The 24,355-nt window shown below is 43.4% G+C and overlaps 1 long non-coding RNA gene across 1 annotated transcript in view; it reads left to right on the plus strand.

The window, feature by feature from the left end:
- Positions 1 to 24,355, plus strand: part of LOC120101660 (uncharacterized) — a 39,675-nt gene extending 15,320 nt beyond the window's left edge. The window contains exons 2-3 of the long non-coding RNA XR_010065374.1: positions 14,830 to 14,914; positions 22,504 to 24,355. This is a non-coding gene — a long non-coding RNA (uncharacterized LOC120101660). The remainder of the gene's footprint in view (positions 1 to 14,829; positions 14,915 to 22,503) is intronic.

The raw sequence follows: 24,355 nt of genomic DNA on the forward strand, positions 1-24,355 counted from the left end.
TGCACACACTCATTCAAAAAAGACAGTCTTTGAACATAGAGAACACAGTGAGAGCCGAGGACTGAGTGTAATACAGACAAGGTTGTTAACCTCATGAGCGTCTCTGTCGGCAGAGAAGCCCCACTCTCTTGCCATAAATGTGGTGTTGTCTTAGTCTGTTAGCATGCTATAGCACAACAGCGTGAATTAGGTGGCTGATAAACCATGAAAATTCTATTTTCTCAGAGAAAAGTGCTGGCTAGTTTCCGGTTCATAGACCACACTTTTCTTGAAGCCTCATGTGATGGGAGGGGCAAAGGAACTCTCTAAGGAGATGAGATTTTCTTTATAAGGTTATCAGGTAGTGCTCTCATAGAAGAGATCCTCTCTACCCAGTGCCTCATCTCCCAATAACATTACGTTTGGGATTTAGATCCAGCATGTGATTTTTGGGTGAGTTGGCAAAAACCCTTTTCAGTCTATAGCAGGTGATCATTAAGGAAGGGAAAGTCTGGGGTACCATGAAGAGATGTGTGGGGAGAACTTGATCCTCTGAATCCCCACCCTAAAAAAATCAACATAATATCTTGGTAGGGAAGGAAGAGACATAGGGAAACTCACATCCTGGGTAAAATGAGCAGACCGTGTAGCCCCCTGAGGCTGGAAGATCATGTGTGTTAGAAAATCTGTGAGCAAGCCAAGTGTAGAAGCCATGGGAGTAAGAAGCAGTGTAGCATAAATGCAGGACTGGAGGGAGGTTCAGGGGGTGGGCAGTTTACCATAGGATACCAAAATCCTTGGTGGAAAGACCTTTCAACTCTAGATTCTACTTTTAGAGACTGATAGGAAAAAAAATCATCCCCAGGATTACCTAAACATTGGCCTTTGATAGCTCTTGGTTTATAATTTAGTTCTTCTAATTAAATTAACTAAAGTTCTTTCAGCTTACTTGGGATTTAATTAGATATGACTTGAAATCCGGTAAGTTTGGCGTTGAAATCTAGCTTGCTGTCTCTTAGGCAGCCTTTGAGGAAATCAGGGACCAGGGAGTCAGAAGTTTCTATTTCCTTCCTTAAGGGGATATGAATGTCACTTCCCCTCTCTCTATTTTGTTTCTACGAATTCTTTCTTTCTATACTGCAAGACCCACTAGTTCAGTTTTCTAGAAATTTCCACAGGCTGAAGGCAAAGCAGAACTAAATGGTGGGGAAATCTGGGTAAATGCTTCTGTAGTCTTGAAGCTTACCCTACACGGTGACTCAAATTGCCCAGAGAGATCATCTGTTTCCTCTAGACGTCTCCAGTTTTTCTAGTCCAGACTCCAGTCATCACAGAATCCCCTTCTACTCTCCTGCATACCCAGATGACCTCGCATCAGTCCCCACTTCCTTCTGCCCATCCATTCCTTCCATGCCCCTGCCTCTACCATCAGTCTCATCACTGATTTCCCTCACCCACTCTTTCCTCACCGTGCTCCTGGAGGATGAATCACTTCTGGTCATATTTGTCACTCTCGGAATCTCTCATGTTACATTTATATCTTTGCTTCATTCCCCATTGTTCACAAGTGAAAGTTCAAAGTTCTAAATACCTTACAGATACAGTAACCATAGAGTCTCACACAGGTTATCACCAAAACTAAACGAGATTGTTATTGTCTTTGGCAGGCTGACTGGCTGGCTGGTGTTTTGAGACAGAATCTTGCTACTATCATTTGCCTATACAATTTGGTACCACTCCACCTACATTCAGTTTCATTAAATAAAGACTCAAGAAGTTGGCTAGTATGTACCTTTGGTAGTTAGCATTAGTTGTCAACCAGACACAACTTAGGATCACTTGGGAAGAGAAGTGAGGGGCTGGCTCCATCAGGCTGGCCTGTGGGTGACTGTCTTAATTAAGTTAATTGATGCAGGAAGACCCATCCCACTGGAGGTGGCACCTAGCCAGGGGATTCTGAATCCTATAAGAGTGGAAAGATAGAAGCGGGCACAAGTAGGCAAGTAAGGGAACATGTGCGTATTGATTAGTCTCTGTTCTTGACTGCGGGCAATGTGACCGGCTGGTTGAAGTCTCTAACTTGACCTACCTGCAATGAGGAACTGTAAACCTGGGTTTTATTAAGCCAAATACGCCCTTTCTTCTAAGGTGCTTTTTTTTATCAGGTTACTTTATCACAGCAACAGAAATTAAACTATGGCAGCTCCTATGATTGCTTCTTTTTGGAAATTTGGAGTGATTTCTCTAATCCAACCTCCCCAGAAGAATATGTCATCTTTTTACTCTATTCCTGTGAACATGGGGTTGCCTAAAAAGCTGGAAAACGTCTTAGAGCCCACCGAGAAAGTGCACAGCTGTGATACAAGGATGTTCTTCCTTCTGGTACAATGAATATCTGTGGGTCCTTAACTCCCATTTATTTACCTTAGGTGGTCTTTTCTTCTTTTCCTTTTTACAGAAGGCTTGGTACCTCTAGGGAGCCCTTAGAATCCTATGGTGTTTCTTTATACCTCCCAGAGTATCTTCTAACTGGCTCTCAGAGACCTTTTCTGTTTGATCCTCATGGAATTGATTGCTCTTCTTAGGGCAAGGTCAGTTTGCTGAGTCCCTTATGAAATGGGGTAGTGTGGGGTAGGGTGGTCTTTTTTCTGGTCAAGTATTGGGTTTCAGTCACACTTTTATGGAACAGAGTTGACTTTCACAATACTGTTCTTTCTTGGCATTCTTTTTTTTTTTTTTTTTTTTGGTTCTTTTTTTCGGAGCTGGGGACCGAACCCAGGGCCTTGCGCTTCCTAGGTAAGCGCTCTACCACTGAGCTAAATCCCCAGCCCCAGCTTTCTTGGCATTCTTAACCAAGTTATCTCTTGAAGAAAGGCTTGGCTGGGTAATTACTGTTGTGCACTGGCTTAATGGTACGTGAGGTTATTGCAAAACTATAATGCATATTGGGTATCGTGGTGTGTGCCTGAAATTACAGTACCTGAGAGACTGAAGCAGGAGAATGTTTAGCTTTGAGACTAGCCCGTGCTCTGTAGGAAGATCCTGCTCCTGTTTCAAACAAACAAACAAACAAACAAACAAACAACAAATCCGGCTATTTAACCACCCCTCCCCAAAGAAGTTTTGGTTGGGGTAGAAGTCACATGTGTGGCCCCGATGGACACTAGTTTCATTTCTCATTCTAGAAAGAAGAACCTTTGGAAGAGGACAGAGGAGAATTTCTGTCATCCAGAGTAGAGGTAGCTTCATCTTCTTTGTAAGATAGTTGTGAACAATAAAGCAAAAGGTGCATTTCTCGGTGAAAATAAGAAAGATTTAAGTTTACTCTCTCATGTAACCTTAAAGTACTTTGAAAAGTGCTGTTCTTGTAGAAATATCACTAATCTACATACCTTTGACCAATTAATAAGCCCACAGTTTCTATTATCTAGACAGGAAACTGAGCCCCTGGGAAGGTTGGCCGGTTCTACCCTAATCGATCTCTTGCTGTGTCTCTGAACCACGCCTCATTCTGTGTTGGCTTTGCACAAATTAGCCTGGTGGAACTGTAACAAATTCCACTCACTGTGACAGACGCCAATCCTCTGAGTATTTCCTCTAAGCTCGACAACGTTTTGAATGCTAAAGAGAATGCAAATGTAATTCAAGGCTCTCGGAACAACCACGCAGTGATTAGTGTACTCAAAGTTAAAGAGATGGAGAAAGAGGAGTTTTTATATGCTTTTGATTGGAGTGTAAAGTGATACGATTACTTCGGGAAGCAAGTCATAGTTTTTTTTTTAAAGGTAAACATAAATCTAACATGAAACTCCTTCAGTCTTCCATTCCTAGGTCTTTACTTACCTGAAAGAAGGAAAGTCTATCTTTATGTAAACATTTTTATGGGGATGTTCATAGCAATATGTTTTATTGTTGTTAAAAATGGAAATAACTCTAAGTCTTCAACAAGTGCCTGGACAGCAACGGCTAAGCCAGGTAACACAGTGCTCCCACTCAGCAATAAAAAGCGATGACTTATGGCACACATATGCCTTTAATCCCAGCACTCAGGAGGCAAAGGTTGGCCAATTTTTGTGAGTTCAAGGCCAGCCTGATTTACAGAGCTATTTCTAGACAGCCAAAGACAAAGAAACCATGTCTTGAAACATGAAACCAATCTGAAACATAAAGAAGGAACACATGGGACAGTATGTACCTCAGATCGATGGTGCACAATGTCAGGCAGAAAGAGAATGCATACTGTATGCTCCACTTATACCAAATTCTAGAAAGTGTGAACAAGTCCATGGGGACAGCAGGCACCAACACTTGGTAAAGGGAGGGAGGACAGAGTGGCGACAAGGGGTCCACCATGGGGCAGGAGAAAAAACAGATGTGTTCAGCATCTTGGTCCTGTCACTTGGTTTCACTGTACATGCTTTTGCCAAATTATTGAATTGTGCATTTTAAATGTGTGGGGTTTTTTTTGTTTTGTTTTTTGTTTTTTTTTTTTTGGATCTTTTTTTTTTCGGAGCTGGGGACCGAACCCAGGGCCTTGCGCTTCCTTATGTGTGGGTTTTTAAAAAGATTTGATGATATATTTAACATTATTTTTTTTATGATCAAGGATATGTGTGTGTGTGTGTGTGTGTGTGTCTGTGTGTGTGTCTGTGTGTGTGTCTGTGTGCACACACTCATGCATGTGTGGATTCCCTTCTTGCCTTCTACTGTGTGAGGCCAGGGGTCAAACTCAGATCTTCAGGCTTGTCAACAAGTGCTTTTTACCCAATTGAGTCATCTCTCTGGTCTCTAAATTAGCATATTTTATGTTAATTCTAGCACAATAAAGCTGTCAAGAGAATATATCTAAGGATAAACAAACAAGTGCTCACTCCTGGGTCTCCTGTTTGTGGTAATCAAGGATACCACTCTCCCTGACTGTCCTCACCCACACACTAAGGTTGTCTTATAAACCCAAGGACCTGTGGTTCCTCAGTGTCCTCTATATCATTTAGGAAGGAGGGCTAGGCCTTTGCAGCCTTGTATTCCTGGACCTCATTCACATGGTCTTTAGTCAAATCCCTTCTTTAAATGCCTTTCTCTGTGTTTTCCTCTGGCAGAGCAGAGATGACTACTTAATAAAGCTGTTTGTTCAGGGGCCCCTCCTTCGCAGGCTCTGCACACCCAGCGTGCAAGTCAGCTCACGCCAGGGCAAGTTTTCCAGCTGCCTGTCTGTGCCACAGTGCCCTTCAGGTCACAGGATGTGCCTGGGTGTATTGGATCTCTGGTCAGTGACAGGCTTCAGTGGGAATTCCTACCTCTTGTGCGGAAGGAAGTCGGGCGGAGCAGTCGGTCACCTGCACTTGTGAACCCCACAGTCTGAACAGACTTTCCATTTCTAAGGTTTGAGGAAGAGAGAAGAGCAGAGGAGGAAGGGGAAGGAAATAAGGCAAGAGTGTGTCTCTTCCCAGAGAAACTTACATTGTTTGTTCTGCTCCAATCCCCAACGGGCATACACACACACCTTTCTCATCTGCTAATCCTCGGAATGTGGTCACACTTTAATTTTCTGATCAATAATTGATGCTATTATTATAATACACAAATATACTCAGATCTGACTTACTTAGTCTAGTAAGCACTCTTTCTGTCCACTTACTCATTTTGTCTTTCCATAGAAACTGTCTTCTTTCTCATTTTCTTAGTTTTCTATGTATCAGGAGAGTGGTGTATAATTTCTGTTGGCAGGGCTGTTAAGAGAAGAAATACGTTCTGGGCCTGTTGTTATAGGCCTGTAATCCAGATAGTCAGGAGGCTGAGACAGTAGGATTGCTTATTCATGGGCTGCCTGGACAGCCCAGTGACATCCTGTCTCAGAAAACGAAAGAGAACTGAGGCTGTAGCTCAGAGGCAGCAGGCTTGCCTAGCGTAAGCAGGGCTCTAGTTCAATTCCAGTAAAGCACACACACACACACACACACACACACACACACACACACACACACACACACACACACACAGACATGCACACAGACGCAGACACAAACATACACAAAGAGAGCAGAGAGAGACAGACAGAGAGACAGGGAGGGAGGGAGGGAGGGAGGGAGGGAGGGAGGTGGGGAGAGTCAGAGAGGAGACAGATGTAATTATAAAGGATCTTCTAACCAAATACACGGAAATAAAAGATCCTAAAATTTCAGCTTGATTATCTTTGCAGAAGATTCATCCAGGAGCATCATTAACTACATTACAAACTTGCCAGCACTTATTTAAATCTACCCTTTGATTTGGATAGGTTAGGCAGCTTGTTTCTACCTCACAGGGGCACCCTTAGAGCTCTGCAGTCTGTATCAGGTTGGGTTGTTACTTGGTGCTGTTCCCAGCTTTTCCTTTCCTCTCTATAGCATCAGTTCCCCTCACTTCTCTCTTGTCTTGATCTTGTTTCCCACTTGGGAGAAGGTATGTCGGTAGTAGACATGTCTTTAGAAATTTTCCTGGTTGGCAATATCTTCATTCTGACATTTGCTTGATAGTACATCTGGGTATATAATTCTAGGGTAGAGTTGGTACTGCTTCCTGACTCGGCAAGCACAGCTCCAGTTCCTTCTAGCTTCTGATACTGCTATGAAGACGCTGTACTCCATTCGAATGTCTAGTTCTTTTCATCTGAGTTTGGAATGCCATGTGACTACTGTCTTCCTAGTCTCGGTATTCTGATATTTTATGATGTAGGTACATTTTTATTCACTCTGTGAGGTATTTAATAGGCCATTGAATCTGAAAACCTGTGTTCTTTAAGTTAAAAACTATTATTTCTTATCGTTTTTTTCTTACTTTTAAAAATTATGCATGCATTGTATGTATACATGCTCCTGTGTGTGTGTGTGTGTGTGTGTGTGTGTGTGTGTGTATGCATGCTCCTGTGTGTGTGTGTGTGTGTGTGTGTGTTGCAAAGGACAGCTTTGGTCGTCATCCTCAGGAATGCTCCCCACTTCCTTTGAGACGAGGTCATTTATCAGCTGTGTCATTATGGATTAGTCTAGCTGACTCCTGAGTTCCAGGAATCCTTCTCTCTCTTCTTCTGTGCTGGATCACAAACATGGCCACTTTGCTTGGCATTTTTATGTGAGCTCTGGGGATTGAACCCAGGTCCCTGAGCTTTGCAAGGCGAGTACTTTACCAACTGAGCCATCCATTCCAGCCCTATCTGTAATCTTCTTATCTAGTCTAGCTTTCAAGTCTTTATCTTTTCTCTGCTCTCTGGGAGGCTCACTTAGCCATCATCTTTCAGCTCTTTAATTGTTCTCCTTTCTCTGACATTTTAATATGTTCTGTTGCTCGAATATTCCACCTGCTTAACATCATAGTATTTTATTATTGACTCACAGTTTTACTGTCCTTTTTTAGCATAACGCATTATGTTATATACTGAGATACTTACCAACTTAGCATATATTCATAATATTTTTAAACTTAAAAGTTGGAGATAGGGTCTTTCTGTGGCTGCTCAGACTAGTCTTCATCTCGAAGAAGCCCTCTGCCTCAGCCCTCCGAGCGCCGAGAACCATGGCAGCACAGCACTGTGGTTGTGTCTGACTCACGCCAGGTTCTTTGGTTTTCAAGGTTTTCTCTTCGTATGACCTTTTCTTTCTCTCTGCATTGGTTTATTTGTCGTTCTTCTTGTGAGGAATCTGCACGTTTTAATAATCTTACATTTTTAGAATGGGTGTCTCTTGAGTGGGCTGGAATATCTGAGTACATGGTGAGGCTTCGAGGATGCAAAGGTCACTGGTTTCTATCTTATCAGGGCTGTTGTGTGGAGGGGGTCCTGGCCATCATGTAGGGAGCATGGCGGCAGGCAGGCAGGCACGGAGCAGGAGCAGCAGCTGAGGGCTCATATCAATCCGTAAGCACAAGGCAGAGAGAAGGAGAGTTGGAATGATGTGAGTCTTCTAGAACCGTGGGGACACACCTCCTCTTAATGTCACATCTTAGTGTCACATGTCTTAATCTTTTCAAACAGTTCCACTAACTGGGGACCACAAGTCAAATATATAGGCTTATGGGGCAGAGAGCAGCCTGCATTAGGTATGGGGAGAAGCTCAGGAGCTGTCTTGTGTTCGAGACCCTCTTCTTATCTTACCTGACATCCTCCAGTACAAAGCCACTTCATTTTCCAGGTTTTTCAGTTTTTGGTAAGAGTTGTTCTGGGAATCTAATCATTCATTTTCCCTGATTATTTCATTTTAATTTGTCTACTGTATGTTAAATTATTATTATCCTGTTCTCTAAAATTACAGAACCAACTAGCAGCCTGCATTTTATGTGTATTTATGTATGTGTGTGTGTCCCCACACATATGTTTACGAAGGCCAAGGGAGGCATCGGGTGCCTTCCTCCATTATTTTTTGGACAGGTCTCTCACAGAACCTGTGTCAGCTAGGCTGGTTGACCAGACAGTTCTTAGGACTCACTCATCTCTGATTCCCAGGGATAGGCCATCCTTCTCCATGCCAAGCTCTTTACATGGCTCCTGGGGATTTGAACTGAGGTTTCTTGCCTTCGCAGCAATCACTCTTACCTACTCAAGCTATTTCTGCAGCCCCCACCCCCACACCACACCAGCGTTTTAAACTATAGCTTTCTTGTATTAACTTCTTCTTTGGTGTTTCCATATATGTATCTAATAGGTTCTGCTCACACGCATTCCCCACCGTCTCTTCTGCTCTCTCAAAGCCCCACTCCCAACCCACCCCCGTTCCCTCCACACTTTCATGTCTTATATGGTTTTGCTTTGTGACCCATTGGATTTAACCAGAGCTGCCTATGTGGCCATGGGTGTGGAACTATGACAGGAGGCATGAGTTACTCACTGGTGGCCACATCATTGAAGTCAATGACTTCCTCTTCCTCACAGTTCTGGATAGTCAATAGCTCTCCTGGACAGGGCTGGGCCTCATGAGCCCCTGACATATCTGTGACTGAATGCTTATAGGCTCAGTGTACAGATCGTATGCAGGCAACCACAGCTACTGATTGATGAGACTGACCCATTTAAGGCTATGTGCTCAGTGGCCATTTGGTCTTAGCATCCTGACTAGCCCTGAGTCTCTGCTTTAACAACTCTTAAATGGCAGCTTTGTCAAGGTAAAACTGGCAGGTGACAAACTGCTCCTGGCTAAATTATCCAGTTTGTATGTTTTAATATATGCCTATCAAACAGTCACCACCACCGAGGACATACACAGCTCCTCTTAGGCCTCTCTAGAGCCTGTTCCCTTCTCTCTTTCACCCGGAACAAACCCAGATCTGTTTTGGTCCCTATAGGTTACTTCATGTTTTCTATATTTATATGAATGGAATCCTACATGATTCACTCTTCTGTGGGGGTGGGGAGTCTATGGTTCTTAATCACCATACAAACAGTCTTACTTATTGACCAACTCGTTCCCAAAGGTACAAGGTTCTGACTGGTTCTTTTCCTTTCTCCTGCCCACTTAGGTTTAGCCTCCGCGTGCCCAGTTGCTTTCCATTTTCAAAACCAGTTCATGTATATTTGTTGTTCAATTTTTTTATTACTTTTTTTCTTTAGCGTGTGTGCGTGCGTGCGTGCGTGCGTGCGTGTGTGTGTGTGTGTGTGTGTGTGTGTGTGTGTGTCTGTGCCAGTCATGCATGTGGAAGTTAGAAGACGACAATTTACAGAGTTGATTTCTCTTCCTTCTACCATTTGGGTCCTGGGACTCAAGCTCAGGGCCTGTGTGCTGGGCAATCTCACTGACCCCCAAATTAAATAGGTTTCAGCTTAAAAATCTACCATGTAAATCAGTTCTATCTTCCCATCATGTGGGACATCAAGCTCAGGACCTTGTCCTTGACAATAAACACATCTCACTGCCCCTCAAACAACATTTGTTTGTGTGTTGGTTTGTTTGATTGTTAGCGGAACCCCTGTGTGAAGCCGGGGGCTCCTGGGTTGCTGTTGTCAGGGTGAAGTCAGTGAAATGAACTGCCTGGCGGATCTAAAGAATTCACATTCCCACTCCCTGCTCCCTGCTCTTTCCCTGCTCCCTTTTCTTGCAAATTTTTCTCTGTTCCCAGCATCCTGGGGATGCTGTTTATGTTTTTAAAAAGAAAGCAGTGTGAAGCACAATGAAACCCTTTGATGTTCTTTTAATGGAGTTTGGGGGAAGGTGCATTAGCTGCACAAATACGTATTTATACCATTATTCTGAAATTTGGAAGTGTGTTTAACAGGAGGTTCTGCAGAAGATTAAGGTCCCCTTAGGTCTGAAAGTCCAATTATGGGAGGTAAAAGAGCAGTTTACGTTTTATCCTTCACTTGGCTATGATTAACAAGTAGCACTGGGACCCATTCCCCACTTTCTCCTTCCCTTCTCCTTCCCTCCCTCTCCCTTCCTGCCCTCTCCCTTCCCCACTCCCTCCCTCCCCATACTCCCACCCTCTCTCCTCTTCCCTTCCCCTTCCCTCCCTCCCCCTTCCCTCCCTCCCTCCCTCCCTCCCTCCCTCCCTCCCTCCCCACACTCCCTTCCTCCTTCTCCCTTCCTCTCTCCCTCTCCCTCCCTCCCTCCCTCCCTCTCCCTCCCTCCTTCCCTCCCTCCCTCCCTCCCTCCCTCCCTCCCTCCCTCCCTCCCTCCCCTCTTTTCCCTCTCTAACTGCTGTACCTGCCATGGAAAAGTCTTAAGAGGGGACTGTGGCAGCTCGAGCATGAACACTATATTTTGTGAAGATAAAGGAAACTGGGCAGCTCAGGTAAGGATGAAGGCCAGCAGTGATCTCTCTGGTGCCAGTTAGAGACAGGCCTTCCCGGCGGGGAGAGGGAGCAGAAGTGGAAGGGAGGCAGAGACAAACTGCCGAGTATGGCGATTCCAGAGTCGGGACAAGCTCAGTTACAGGGAAGCCTCAAGTCCAGAAAAAGTCCAAATCTTTTTCCCTCACGGAAAAAGGCGCAGTGGAGGTTCAGTGGCCAGGATGTGCCTGGGGTGTTTGGGAACCAGGCTCAGGTGGAGACTACCAACTTCTCCTCACCCAGCCTTTTCATTCCTGATCTTTGAAAATGGAGGACAAAGATCCCTGAAAATGCAGAGCAGGTAGAAGGCCAAGCTTGGGTGGTGCTGTACTCCAGTGGTCCCCGGAGCCACTGCCTAGCTTCTCTCCGAGCCTCTGTTGAGGCTACTCCAAAGGCAGGGGGCTCTTAGCTCTGCTGGATGGCATCAACAGAAGGAACCTTAAAATAGCGTCTACTGTCTCTTTCGATGAATGTTTAGAGGTCACTATTTCCTTTTGCAGAGGAAGTTTTACAAACATTCCACTTCCAGCCTTAAAAATAGCAAAGTGCCAAGGCATCGAAAACTCTCTATGCCGGGGAATTCCCAAGGAAGTAGGAGCCGAGTTTTGTGGGCACGAAGGCAGTCCAGAGCGATTACTCAGTAGCAGTTTGTAGTAACAGCAGCAGAAACCAGAATTTCCACGCACGTCTGCCAGCTGAGTATCTAATGATTTCAATGGATAAGGGAAAAAAAATAGCTGTGGGTAAAAGAGTTCAGCCACAGGTCTCCGCCCATCATTGTGCGGAAGCCTGTTTCTCTTGAGGTGTCCTTGGAACTACCTGTGGGAAAAGGGAGTGAGTGGGTCTGCTTTGTACCATTGTCACGACAAATAGAGATGACCACCAAGAGTGCAGACATTCCAAAGACTCATAGTCCCATACTGCAGCTCCTAAGGAGTGGGCGAGGAATGTAGGCAGTGCAGGGGAGACCTACTGCTTACTTTGTGGGGATGGCCAGTCACTGGATAGAGGTCAGTTTGTGAATAACGCATCTGTTCATGAGACCAGGGGAGTTGTATGTTCATTCCCGATGTTACTGTTAATCTGTCCATGTAAATAGTCCCTACATGAGGTGCAAGGCCAAGGACTCTCTGTTGAATGGAAGCCCCTCAACCAGCCTGGATTTATCCTGGCATTTTGGGGGATGGGGTAACTAGTATATTATTTCCACACACTGTTTTTAAAACATAGTTTTTCTTACCCAAGAGATGTACAGTTAGCCTGGGACCAGAGGAATCAGTCTCCCAAGAAAAGGAGGGCAAAGATCAGGGCCCAGAGGATTTCCATATTCCTGGGGTAAAAGGAGATAGTTAGCCAAGAGGTAGACGTTGTATTGTAAGCTCTCTCTGGGTCTCAATTCCTCATCCAAGGATGTCACCACATATTTGTGGGGCATTTATTATGCTTTTCTCCTAGGTACCGGGCCCAGATGCTGGACTGAAAAATCAAACTCATCCCTATATTGTTTTGAGGATAACACATGCTTTATGCAAAAAGTACAGACTAGAACTTTTGTTGCGTCTAGGCCATATTTGGTCAGTGGTCTGGGACATTGTTGTGGACACTTCTTGCCACTTAAATAACCAAGGAGACAAAAGCATATTGTAAGGAGAGGAATGAAGGGCAGTCCTGGCTTCCTCTAGGGAAGGACTGGATGACCAGATAAGAGGGACAGACAGAGGCAGTGTGGACAGAGCGCCCATGCCTTTGCAAGTTAGATGCCAAACAAGACAGTAGTGGCTGGTGTTCTCTCTCTCTCTCTCTCTCTCTCTCTCTCTTTCTCTCTCCTCACTCTTTCTGTTTTCCTTCCTTCCTTCCTTCCTTCCTTCCTCTCTCTGTCTCTCTTTCTTTCTTTCTTTCTTTCTTTCTTTCTTTCTTTCTTTCTTTCTTTCTTTCTTTCTCTCTTTCTAAATATACTTAGAAGTCTCCTTAAACCTGTAAATTTTGCAAGTGGGAAAAGTACAAGAAGTCAGGAGCAGTCGCTGGTCAATGGGAAAGTCTGGGTCAAGGCCGGGATTCCCAGTGAAGTGGACCATTAGTGGACTTACCTTTGAACCTCAAGACATAAATACTGGTGGATCTCACCTGTGAGCTAGTCTACAGTGGTTAAAGCTAGTGATATAGTCTAGTAGTCAGGGACAGAGGCTAAGTCAGTGTGTGTGTGTGTGTGTGTGTGTGTGTGTGTGTGTGTGTTATACATGTACAACACACACATCCAATGTGTATGCATGCACATGGGTGTGCATGTGGAGGGCAGAGTTTGATGTTGGGATTTTCATTATCACTTTGTACTTTATCTTTCAAGACCCAGTCTCTACCTGAACCCAGAACTTACTGTGTGGCTAGCTCAGCTGATCAGTGAGCTCTGGGGATCCATTTTTCTGTCTCCCCAACTTCTGCTTTAGGGGAACAGACTTGCACCACCATACTGGACTTTTTTGCAGTTCCTGGGAATCTGAATTCAGGTCCTCATCCTGGCACAGTAGGCACTTAACTGATAAGCCATCTCCCCAACCCTTGAGTGGGTGTTTTGAGGGTTGAGTTTTATCTTTGTTTTGATTATAACAAACCATTGGTCTTTTCTCTGCCTCTGTTTTTATTTTCTTCTCGGAAGGAAGAGAATGGTACATCTGTTGTTGTGAAGTCTTGTTATAGGAGGAGCGAGGTGACCCACAGCTGAGTCTCTGAACCGTGCGTGGTGTTATAGGTTTCCCAAACATCTGGCACAGCTGGCATTATCCCTGCCCTCCCCCCTCCCCCCTGGTATGTGCTTGTTGATCTCAACATGTCTGGTGGTAGAAACTCTTCTTGTTTGGAGGTCCTAACCTATGCTCCTACCTTTTCTAGGAAAACTGAAACTTCCTCTTGTTCTCTCCTTTCCTCAAATCAGAGTTTCTTTCTTCTTGTAGCTAAGGGACTGTATCCTCACACTTTTCCTGATGGCCTCCCCTGCCTGAGCTATGAACACCTCTGGGATGTGGGTTTTTCTCCAGACTTGCTAGGTTCTCTCTGCCTTACTCCAGGGTCTCTGCCTTGACTCTGGAATTTCTTGAACGTGAACTCAGGGCCAAGATCATACATGCTGTCGCCACCTTTCTTCTGCACATGGCTTGGGTCTTGGGTTTCCAGAACCTATGGCAGCTTCTCACTGTGTAGCACAGATGCTGAGCAGCCCCTGTGGCTGTGCTGTTGGGAACTCCCAAGAGCTGCCTCATTTTCATATCCCAACCCTCCCTCTGGTTTGTGTAATCTCTTTCTGCTCTCTAGAGACGAGGATGCCCAAGTCCCCTATATGAAATGGTACAGTGTTTGCCTGGAGCCCAGGACATCCTCCCACCAACTTTAAGCCCATTCTGGATGACGTAGTGCCTACAACAATGTAAGAGCTATGTGAGGAGCTGTTAGGGTGGGCCATTAGGCACAAATAAGAAGAAAGAAAAACCTGCGTTTGTTCAAAAGAGAGGCAATTTTTTTCCTTATGCAAATTTGACCCACATTGATTGAAAACATATAGGGAAGGCTAGCAGACTATACCTGTATATATACTTATGCACATCATATATGTAATTATTTACATCTATATGTAGTTTCATGTATAAATATATGGATATTTCACATACAAATATATAGAATTGCATATATGTATTATATATGATATAGACAGTCATCAGTATTGAATACAATTATGTGTATAAGCTGTACTTTTACTATTATCAAACACTCTAAAAAGAATACTTGCTTATGATGTAAGATATTCTCCTTCAAAGCATTTTTAACAGCTGCCCATGAGGTACTAAATATTAATTGTTTCATGCTTTATTTATTTTTTCTTTACTGCTTTGAATAACAATTCAATAAACACTGATAAAACACATAAGAGTCATTGTACACAATTGATTGTTAGTTAATAGATTTTAAAAACATTTCCCATAAGAGGGATTTGGGTCAAAGCAGAAGCATTTTGAATATTTCAGTGTCTATTGCTATATTAAATTCTTCTCTTTGTGACTTATTGTGCGCAGCATGACTCAGAGTTTGCTGGAGGAGGCGGTGTGGTTCTCCCCTTGCCTTCCCAGACCTCCTTGGGTGAGGTCAGAGTCAGGCCAGGTAAGATGGGGCGCTGCCCCAGCAGGCCCTGCTCCCTGTACTTCCTTTTCTTTGCTTGAGCCTTGTTATCTCTGTCCAGTTTTGGCTCTAGCAGCCCTGGCACGTGGGAGGAGGTGGGGCTGGAAGAAGGGAGACAGAGTTTCTGGGGTCCAGGAACAAGTTATATAATCTGGTCTATAGAAAGCCAAGAGATTTTAGTTTTAAAAGGGAAGAAGAAAAAAAAGATACTGAAATTGTCAAAGTACAGTATTACTGCTTAAGAACTATAACTTTCTTACTAATAGATAGTAGACCTGTGCCAAAGACGTATTCAACTAATTAATGGCAGAGCCAGCATATGGGATTTATGTCTTCACAGAGAGATGCTGGCTCAGATATTCATGGCACCAGCAGAATAACAAAGGCTGGAAGAAAGTTGTAAGGTTAGATACAAAACAGGACTGTAGGGTGTTGGGGCACACGCCTGTAATCCTAGAACTTGGGAGTTAGATACAGGAGGGTCAGGAGTTCAAGGCCAGCCCGGGATACCTAAGACCCTGTCTCAAAAAAGTAAACCTACAGAAAGCATCCAACCAACCAGAGAAATGGGCTTTCCCTTTTCACTGGACTGGAATAATTGGTTACACTGGACAAAAGTCCCCCGCCACTCCTCAGTCTCTTTGCAAGGTGACCTCAGACTGCAGAGTCTGGATCTGAATCAGTAGCCAGTAATCACATAGGCACTACCGTCTGGAGGTGTCAGCGAAGGATCATGGGTTCGTCAGGCCTCCTGTGAGCACGCATATTTGTCGGGTGTTGTCTACATCTGTCTTGGTGCTCCAAGGTACTGCTAAGAGACTGACAGAGAACTGCAGGCTTCAGGCCTGAAGGATTATGTCTCATCTTTTACCGACAAAGGCGCTCTGTGGGCCTCCGACCTAGACCGAGTGGGTGCTCTAGACAGAGGCTACTTAGATTCGCTTACTCCTTTTCTAAATTCCGATCTCAAAATTTTTATAATGTGTATGATGTGTATGATATGGATATATAATTTTTTTCTTTAAGATAGGGTGTAGATTTCACTAGACTGGCCTTGAACTCGAGGCAATCCTCCTGCCAAAGCCTCACATGTTGGTATTAATTACAGTCACGTGCTATCACGCTTTTTCTTAATACAGTGCTTTTGTCTCTTTCCTCCTGCCCCTTCTGTCTGAGGTCTCCTTGCTTTACTGTCTAGCATGTCAAGTCTCACGAGAGTCAGGGGTCTAGAGAATTGGGTATGGATCGTTATGTTTGGAAGAAAAGGATGGGGGTAGAGATGTGTGCACGAGGTAGAGGATGGTGCTTGGGTTAAGTACATACCCCATATGGTTCTCCGAAGCAAGAACACCTAAATTATTATTGAAATGACATGTTTTAAATTGCTGGAGTGTATATGTGTATGTGTGTGTGTGTGTGTGTGTGTGTGTTTATGTGTCTATGTGTGTCTGTGTGTGTCTATGTGTGTATATATGTGTGTGTGTTTGTGTGTGTGTCTGTGTGTGTGCATGTGTGTCTGTGTGTGCATGTGTGTTTATGTGTATGTGTCTGTGTGTGTGTGTGCGTGCGTGCATGTGTGTGTGCATGCGTGCATGTGTGTGTGCATGCGTGCATGTGTGTGCGCGTGCGTGCATGTGTGTGTGCATGCATGAGGGAGTGTGCACTCCCAGGGGCATGCGCTGTGTCACTGATGCGTGGGTGGAGTTTTTAGAGGGGGTCTCATTTCTGATGCTAAGCAGCACAGTGGGGATGATATGGGACCCTGGGGACCAGGCAGCCTGTATGCTGTGTGGCGAGGGATGGCAGAGCTTTGTGACACTGAACACTGTGCCTTCTGACTTGCAATGCTGCAAGGGAACACTGGCTTCCTCCGGTGTCTGGCTGGTTTTCCAAACCAAGGCATTTGCAGTTACTTGAAACTCAACGCATATCATCAAATTTATTGTAATTATAGATGGAGGCACCTATACTTTCTTGGCATTTTAGAATTGACTTATAAATCTTGTATTTATAAAACCATTTTCTTTTGTATAGCAAAGAGGAAAAACCCTTTCTTTTTAAAGTCGACACTCAGTTATGTCATTGTTTGCTGTCTTGACTCACTCCTGAATATTTAATTCTATTTTCTAACATACTTGAGTGCACCCCCACCTGTCTCCTGTCTCTTTCTCTCTATGTAGTTTAGGGTGGTCCAGATCTCAGAGTAATCCTGAGCTTTCTGAGTGCTCACTTGACAAGACCTGAAGTTGGGGTTCTTGACACCCTTGCAAAGATGTCAGGATGTCATGTTGTCAGGATAAGTCAATGTGAAACAAGGTTGCAGTTCATTAAGAAAGGTTGTAACATAGATTTCAGCATGGCTATTATTGGGGAGAGGCACTGAAGAAAACAGCAAAATGACCACGATGCCCTTGCCAGTCAGCACGCTGGGAGCTATCTCATTCAGGACAAACGGGATGGAGCTGCCAGGCACTACTGTCCCGGCAACTACCATCCAATCTGCATCTACCATAGTCAGCACCACCTCCCTTCATCGTCTCCCCTGCACGTCTCTTCTGAAATTGACTTTTTTTCTCTCCCACATTCCTGACTTCCCCCTCCTAATTACATGATTCATCTTCATTTATTAATGGGCCACAACAAATCCATTTTAAGTATTAAAAAAACTCTTATTGGATCCCACAATGTTGTTCACCTACTGTCTGCCCCTGCCTCACTTTCCATCACCCTCTGAATGTATTTTCAACTTACAAAAAATTACTCAAAGGTGTCTCTTTTGAAAGAACATCTTGCTGTGTAGCCCAGAGTAGCCCCAAAGTCCCATTTTTCTGCTAAGCCTTTCCACCATGCTACCATTCTTTTCTTTTTTTTTTCCGGAGCTGGGGACCGAACCCAGGGCCTTGCGCTTGCTAGGCAAGCGCTCTACCACTGAGCTAAATCCCCAACCCCTGTGCCTTTCATTCCTTTCTTAGCCCATTCCAATTAGGTTGTTTTGTCCTCAAGTTCTTCCTCGCTTTTGTTTTAGGACTTTCAGTGAATGAAAAAACTAAAAGGAAAAGGAAAGGAACACCTTGGCTCCAGGACATGAGTCTTTTAGGTGGGAAGGAGAACACTATATAGAAACAATACAATTTTTGTAGATCTAAACATGATGGCCCAAAGGGAAAGAAAGGTTTCCCCTAATGCCTGAAAAGGAACACATGCATGCGCTCTAGAGAGAGAGAGAGAGAGAGAGAGAGAGAGAGACAGAGAGAGAGACAGAGAGACAGAGACAGAGAGATATGGAGAGATAGGGAGAGGGAGACAGAGACAGATGCAGAGAGATATAGAGAGACAGAGAGAGACAGAGTGAGAGAAGCATAGAGGGAGACATAGAGAGGGAGAGAGAGACAGACAGAGAGACAGAGAGAGGGACGGGGAGACACAGAGAGAGACACACGTAAAGACAGAAAGAGACAGAGAGAGAGACAAACAGAGAGACAGAGACAGACAAAGAGACAGAGAGAGACCGAGAGAGGGAGAGAAAGAGAGAGATGCTCCACAATCAGAGGGATAGAAGGATGGGCCACAGGAACCTCTGTAACTCTCAAAATCAATCTGTGAGCCCCACCTGCCCAGGAACCAGTTAATTTCCTGGAATCCTGGGAATTGTAGTCTTGGGAAATAATAAAACCTCACAGGAAAGTACAGTGGTCCATTAGTTTGTCCTTATAAGTCCTCGCAGCATGTGGCTTGATGACACTCCAGTAGGGAAATTCTGGCTGAATGTTCCCAACCAAAGTCCATCTCTTGGTCAGTATTTGATATTTAATAAATTCTTGCTTTAAATTTGGTCCAAAATGGTTTTTCTGGTGAATCATAGGATTAACACCTCTACAAAGACCACCATTAGAACACCACCCCCAAGAGTCTCTCTAGCCAGATCCCCCTAACAAAGAAAAGGTTTGACTTTTTATAGTTCTTTTAGGGGTAATGGGAGTTTTACATCTGTACTGCAGTGTACATTACAAAGAATGTAGACGAGTAGGATAGTACACATCGAGAGCTGTCAAGTCACGGCACAGACTATTTCTCCCTCCCTGAGGGAGGGAGGCACAGCCTGACTCAGACAACAGGGTCTGTCTTAATGGTGCAGGTCTGAGTTCTAGCAAGACTCCTTGGTTTTTCTGTGTTCTGCTGGTGCCAAACCCACATCCAGTCCCGGGCTTTTCCACTGGAGGTTCCTCTTCTTGGCATGTTGTTTCCCTGGTTCTTTGCATGATAGGTACTTTTATGCAAATGCTACCACCCATTTGCAAGAACCCAGTAATTCTCTGTCATGTTCCTATGCTTGCTTATTTTTCTATCATTGGGAAGGAACTAAACCACAGAGGGTTAGAGCTGATGACCAGACATTGGTCCACCCCCACATTATGACAGAGGGGGAAATGAGGTCAGAGGGAAGGTGGGCCAGGCTTCCATGCTGGCGTCTTTTCTATTAGTTGGCACAGGCTGCAGTCACAGCCCTGACATCCACTGTGATCACTCTTGGTTGTCATCCAAGTCAGCAAACACACCCTCAGGGTAGAGTCAGGGTTCGATCTTCATTCCCTGTGGTGAGCTTACTCTTCCCCTACCAAAGAAGCAGAATTGCCGGCTTCTTGCTAATCCTGGGATAGGAAGCTCCAGTGCCCTAGGCTATCAGAACTCCTGGGGCTATCAAAGCATCCAGAAGCCAGGAAAGGATTAACACACTTCTGAGCCAAGATGGCCTCCTTTTCTTCCAACACCACTGAATACGTTGTCTAATAAATGGTGGTGGTTGGGGTGGGGTGGGGAGGATCGAACCCACAGTTCTGATTGTGTTTGCTAGGCAAGGGGTCTATCCCTGAATTTCATCCCCAGAACTGAAAATTATTTAAACATTTAAGTTACCTCTCTTTGTTCATTGTGTGCATGTGTGTGCCTATGTGTTTGTGTGTGTACACACGTGCCCATGGAGGTCAGAGGGCAGCTGTCAGAAGTTGGTTCAGTTCTCTCCTTTACACCATGTGGGCCCTGAGGTTATCTAACCTTTGTCAAGTAATTCAAAAGAATTTCTTTTGGCTTTTAATTGGTGTATATTGTGCACATGTTAGGTTTTATAAACTTTTTTGAAATATTGTATGTATTTTGACCTTGTTGGTCTCTGTACCCTCCAGAGTCTCCCCTTCCTCTTTGACCCCTTTCACTGGTCCCCTTCCTTCCTTTCCCCATCTCTCCTCTGCTCTTTTTCACATATATACATTTTTAAAAAAATTATTTATTTATTATATTATATAAGTACACTGTAGCTGTCTTTAGACACACCAGAAGAGGGCATCAGGTCTCATTACAGATAGTTGTGAGCCACCATGTGGTTGCTGGGATTTGAACTCAGGACCTCTGGAAGAGCACTCAGTGCTCCTAACCACTGAGCCATCTCTCCAGTCCCCCATATATACATTTTTAACATATACATTTTACATATACAATACTTTACATATTTGATGTAAAAATCATAGCTGTCATTTTAAGAACATAAGAGATCGTTTCCTCTGCAGCTATTTTGAGTGACCATGGCCCAGGAACACAGATTTAGATCACTCCGAATCCCATGTTCCAATATGGAAGCAGTTTCATGAAGTTTTTGTAGTTTTACAAAACAAAGAAAGTCATAAATTAAGGCATGTTTAAAGTACGTGGTTGGGTGAACAAAAAAAGAAAAAGAAATACAAAAGGAAGGACATGGCTGCTCCTAGGTATGGAGGAGGAGAAAATTTACTGTAAGTAAAGGGGAGAGAAGAGCCAGAGGCAGAGGCATCTGGGAGAGTTCAGACCCTGAGGCAGTCGAGGAGAGGGGGAGGGGGAGGGGAGGGAGCCGACATGACTCTGAGGCAGGCGAGGAGAGGGGGGAGGGGAGGGGAGCCAGGTGCAGCAGCCAAGGTGGTAAAAGGTAAAAAAAAAAAAAAAAAAAAGGTGGGTAACCAAAATGGCTGGATCATATAGGGAAGAGACTTTGGAGAAAGGGCAGCCAACCCCCTGGGCTAGTTTAGGGTCAGGGTCAGGGTATGCCATCCAGGAGGGTCCTGTAACCTGTGTGGACTGAGGGATGTAGGGAGGACCTGGTGGGCAGCACCACTTCCATATGTTAAATGGCATCTCAGCTGTTTGTCCCGGGTTTGAGTCCTAGCAGTGGGTGCAGCAGAGAGGTGGCACACAGGATGGGGACGTCTATCTTACAGGCCCACGATGCCATCTGAGACGTAGCTCCTGGATCGGTGGAGCTAGTACATTGCTAAGTTCATAGCTTCTAAGAGGTTTTGACTTACTATCATGCAGTGTTAGCTCAGATGCAGAGTGGGGCAAGGAATTGTTATGCCCAGGGGACCTCAAAGACCACCAAGGAGCCAATTCCTATGCAAAAACAGGAGGGTCTTTTTTATGAGCTTGTTAGCAAGGACTGTCACCAGTCACGGTCACCAGGCACCATTGTAGCTTGTCGGAAGTGAAAACCCCGAGACTAGGGGTGCAGAATATTTATTGTAGTTTCATCAAGCTTAGGGAATTTCCATATGGATCAGCAAGTTAATATCTTAAAAACTGCATTTCTGGCGTAAACTGCAGGAACCAAATGCGGGGACAAAGCCTTGACCCTGCTATTGTAGCCTAACTGACTGGCTGTTGCTAAGGCAGGGGGAGGGGTTGCCATAGGATGCTTGTTCATGAGGACTTTGTGGCTTTCTTCCTGGCACTGGAGTTCAGTCCCTGGAGTTTTTTCAAAAATGTGCTTTTTAGCCTCTCTGAACCCCAAAACCCCAATTTCTCCACAGTTCTGAGATTTTGAATTGTCCATCTGCTCTGCGATCACAGTCCACAGCCAGAAACAGCTTCTTTCTTCTTTTCAGGATCTCTCTCTCTCTCTCTCTCTCTCTCTTTCTCTCCATATATATGTATAATACACTATACATATATAATACATATCATATAATATGCTATATAATATTATAAAATATATTACATATCTTATATAATATATGAAATATATGTTATATACATATTATAATATATTATACATTTGTTGTTTATTATATATAGTATGTTATATATTACACAAAATATTTTATATATTTAATTAAATACTTATTCAATTAATATTATATAACTATATTACACAATTATCATATAATTAAATAAAATCACAATTAGATTTTAAATAATAGTATGATATATAACATACATATGTTATATAATATACATGTTATATTAATTATATATTATATTATAATAACAATAAAATATGCAATATATTATATTACATAATATTTATATATATCTTATATATGTAATACATGTTGTGTACATGTTATAATATATATAACATGTATTAGATAACATGAATTGCACATATTATATCAGGTATGTAATATATTATATGTGTGTAATATGTTATATGTGATAGGATGTATAGCTGTAACATTTAATATAATGTAATATATGGAACAAATAATGTATTAGTTATATATATATATATATATATATATATATAATTGTTTATGTATTTAAAAATCTAGGATCCAAAAGTGAGAGAAAACCTGCAGGATTTGTGTTTCTAAGGCTGGTTATTTCACTGACAACATTGATCTCCAGGAGGACCCATTTTCTAACAAATGACATAACCTTATTCTTTGTTATGGCTTCACTAAAATGGTAAATCACGTTTTCTTATTTACTTGTTTGTTTTGCTGACACGCAGGCTGATTCCATAACTTACTTACTTTAAATTGTACTGCAATAAATATGGATATTTTGGCATTTGAATCCTTTGGATATATATGTATATATATATACATATATATACACACACACACACACATATATATATATATATATATATATATCCCAAAATAAATAATGAGTCAATAAAGGACCATATGGTACTTTTATTTTCATCCTTTTGAGGAACTGACTGACTTTCATGGTGGCAAGGCTAATTTATGAGTGAATGTGTGTGTGTGTGTGTGTGTGTGTGTGTGTGTTTGTGTGTGAATCAGTGATGTGTGTGTGAGAGAGAATCAGTGAGGATGCACCGTGTATGTAGTGGTCAGAGGACTGCTTCTCAGAACTCAGGTCGCTCCTCAGAATTTGTCCCTGAAGCAGGGTCTCAAAAGCACTTCTTGTTTTTGCTGCTGGGCTGCACACCGTACTTCCCACTGTGGCTTGGAAGTGCCGGGATTACAGCTGTGCACCACTACATGTGTTTATTTATTTAACCCGTGCTCTGGGATTGAACTCAGACTATCAGGCTGTTGTGTTCTACTTTTACCCACGGAGCCACCTCTCCAATCTATATTAAACAAAACTTTCAAAGTTTTATCTTATTAAGATATACTGCTAGTAAAATGAACACTTGTAAATTACTATTCTTTTATTCAATTGTGTAGTAAAATGGTAAAAAAATGGTTGTTAGAACCAAACATGATTGGCAAGAAAAAGAAAGAAAAGGGCAACAAAAAATTCTTAATGATTTTCTGCTAAACAAATAGATCAGTGCCTAGCATGGGAGCAGATGCGGAGATCCACAGCCAAACACTAGATGGAGCTCAGGGAACCCCAAAAAAGAGGGGGAGGAAGGAGCCAGAGGGGTGGAAGGACATCGGAGGACTCAGTCTGCAGAATCCACCTTAGGGATCTAAGGGCTCACAGAGACCGGAGCAGCAATCCTGGAGCCTGCACGGGTGTGCGAGCTCCTCTGCATGCACGTTCGGTTGTGGAGCGAGGTTAGGGTATGGAGTGTAGTTGGGTTCTTGTAGCACTCCTAACGGTCAGAACAAGGGTTGTCTCTGACTCTTTTGCCTGCTCTTGAGACTCTCTCCGCCTCCCATGTGGTCTCCTGCAGTCTGACACAAGGGCTTGTGCTTGACTTTGTGGTAGCCTGTTGTGCCATGGTTCAGTTGGTATCACTAGGAGGCCTGCTCTTTTCTGAAGGGAAACAAAAACAATGGATCTGGGAGAGCGGGAAGGGAAGTGGAAGGGCTGGGCCGAGTGGACGAGGGCAAACTGCCGTCAAGGCAAATTATATGACAGAAGAATAAATGAGAAGAAAGAAATTTGGTTGGGATTAAAGAAAATAAAGTAAATTGCAAATTTAATAACTAATGCTGGTTTTCTTGCAAGCTAGTAAACCTACTTGTGGTAGTTTACTTAACTGAGTAAATGGAAAAGGCCTTTCCATTGTCTTACGCCCAGGTTGTCTTACGTAATTGTTGTAAAGATCAGAAAATTGGAATTAAGGACTCTTAAAAACTTCAAATTGGTATATTAAAGGCACTAAGGTGACTTTTTAAAGAAAAAAAATGATTGCTTCAAACTTGAGATCTTTTTAAAAATAGAATTTTAAGCTTACATAAAAATATAACAAAGTAT

Source organism: Rattus norvegicus, chromosome 3 (genome assembly GCF_036323735.1).
Source record: "Rattus norvegicus strain BN/NHsdMcwi chromosome 3, GRCr8, whole genome shotgun sequence".
Lineage (NCBI taxonomy): Eukaryota > Metazoa > Chordata > Mammalia > Rodentia > Muridae > Rattus > Rattus norvegicus.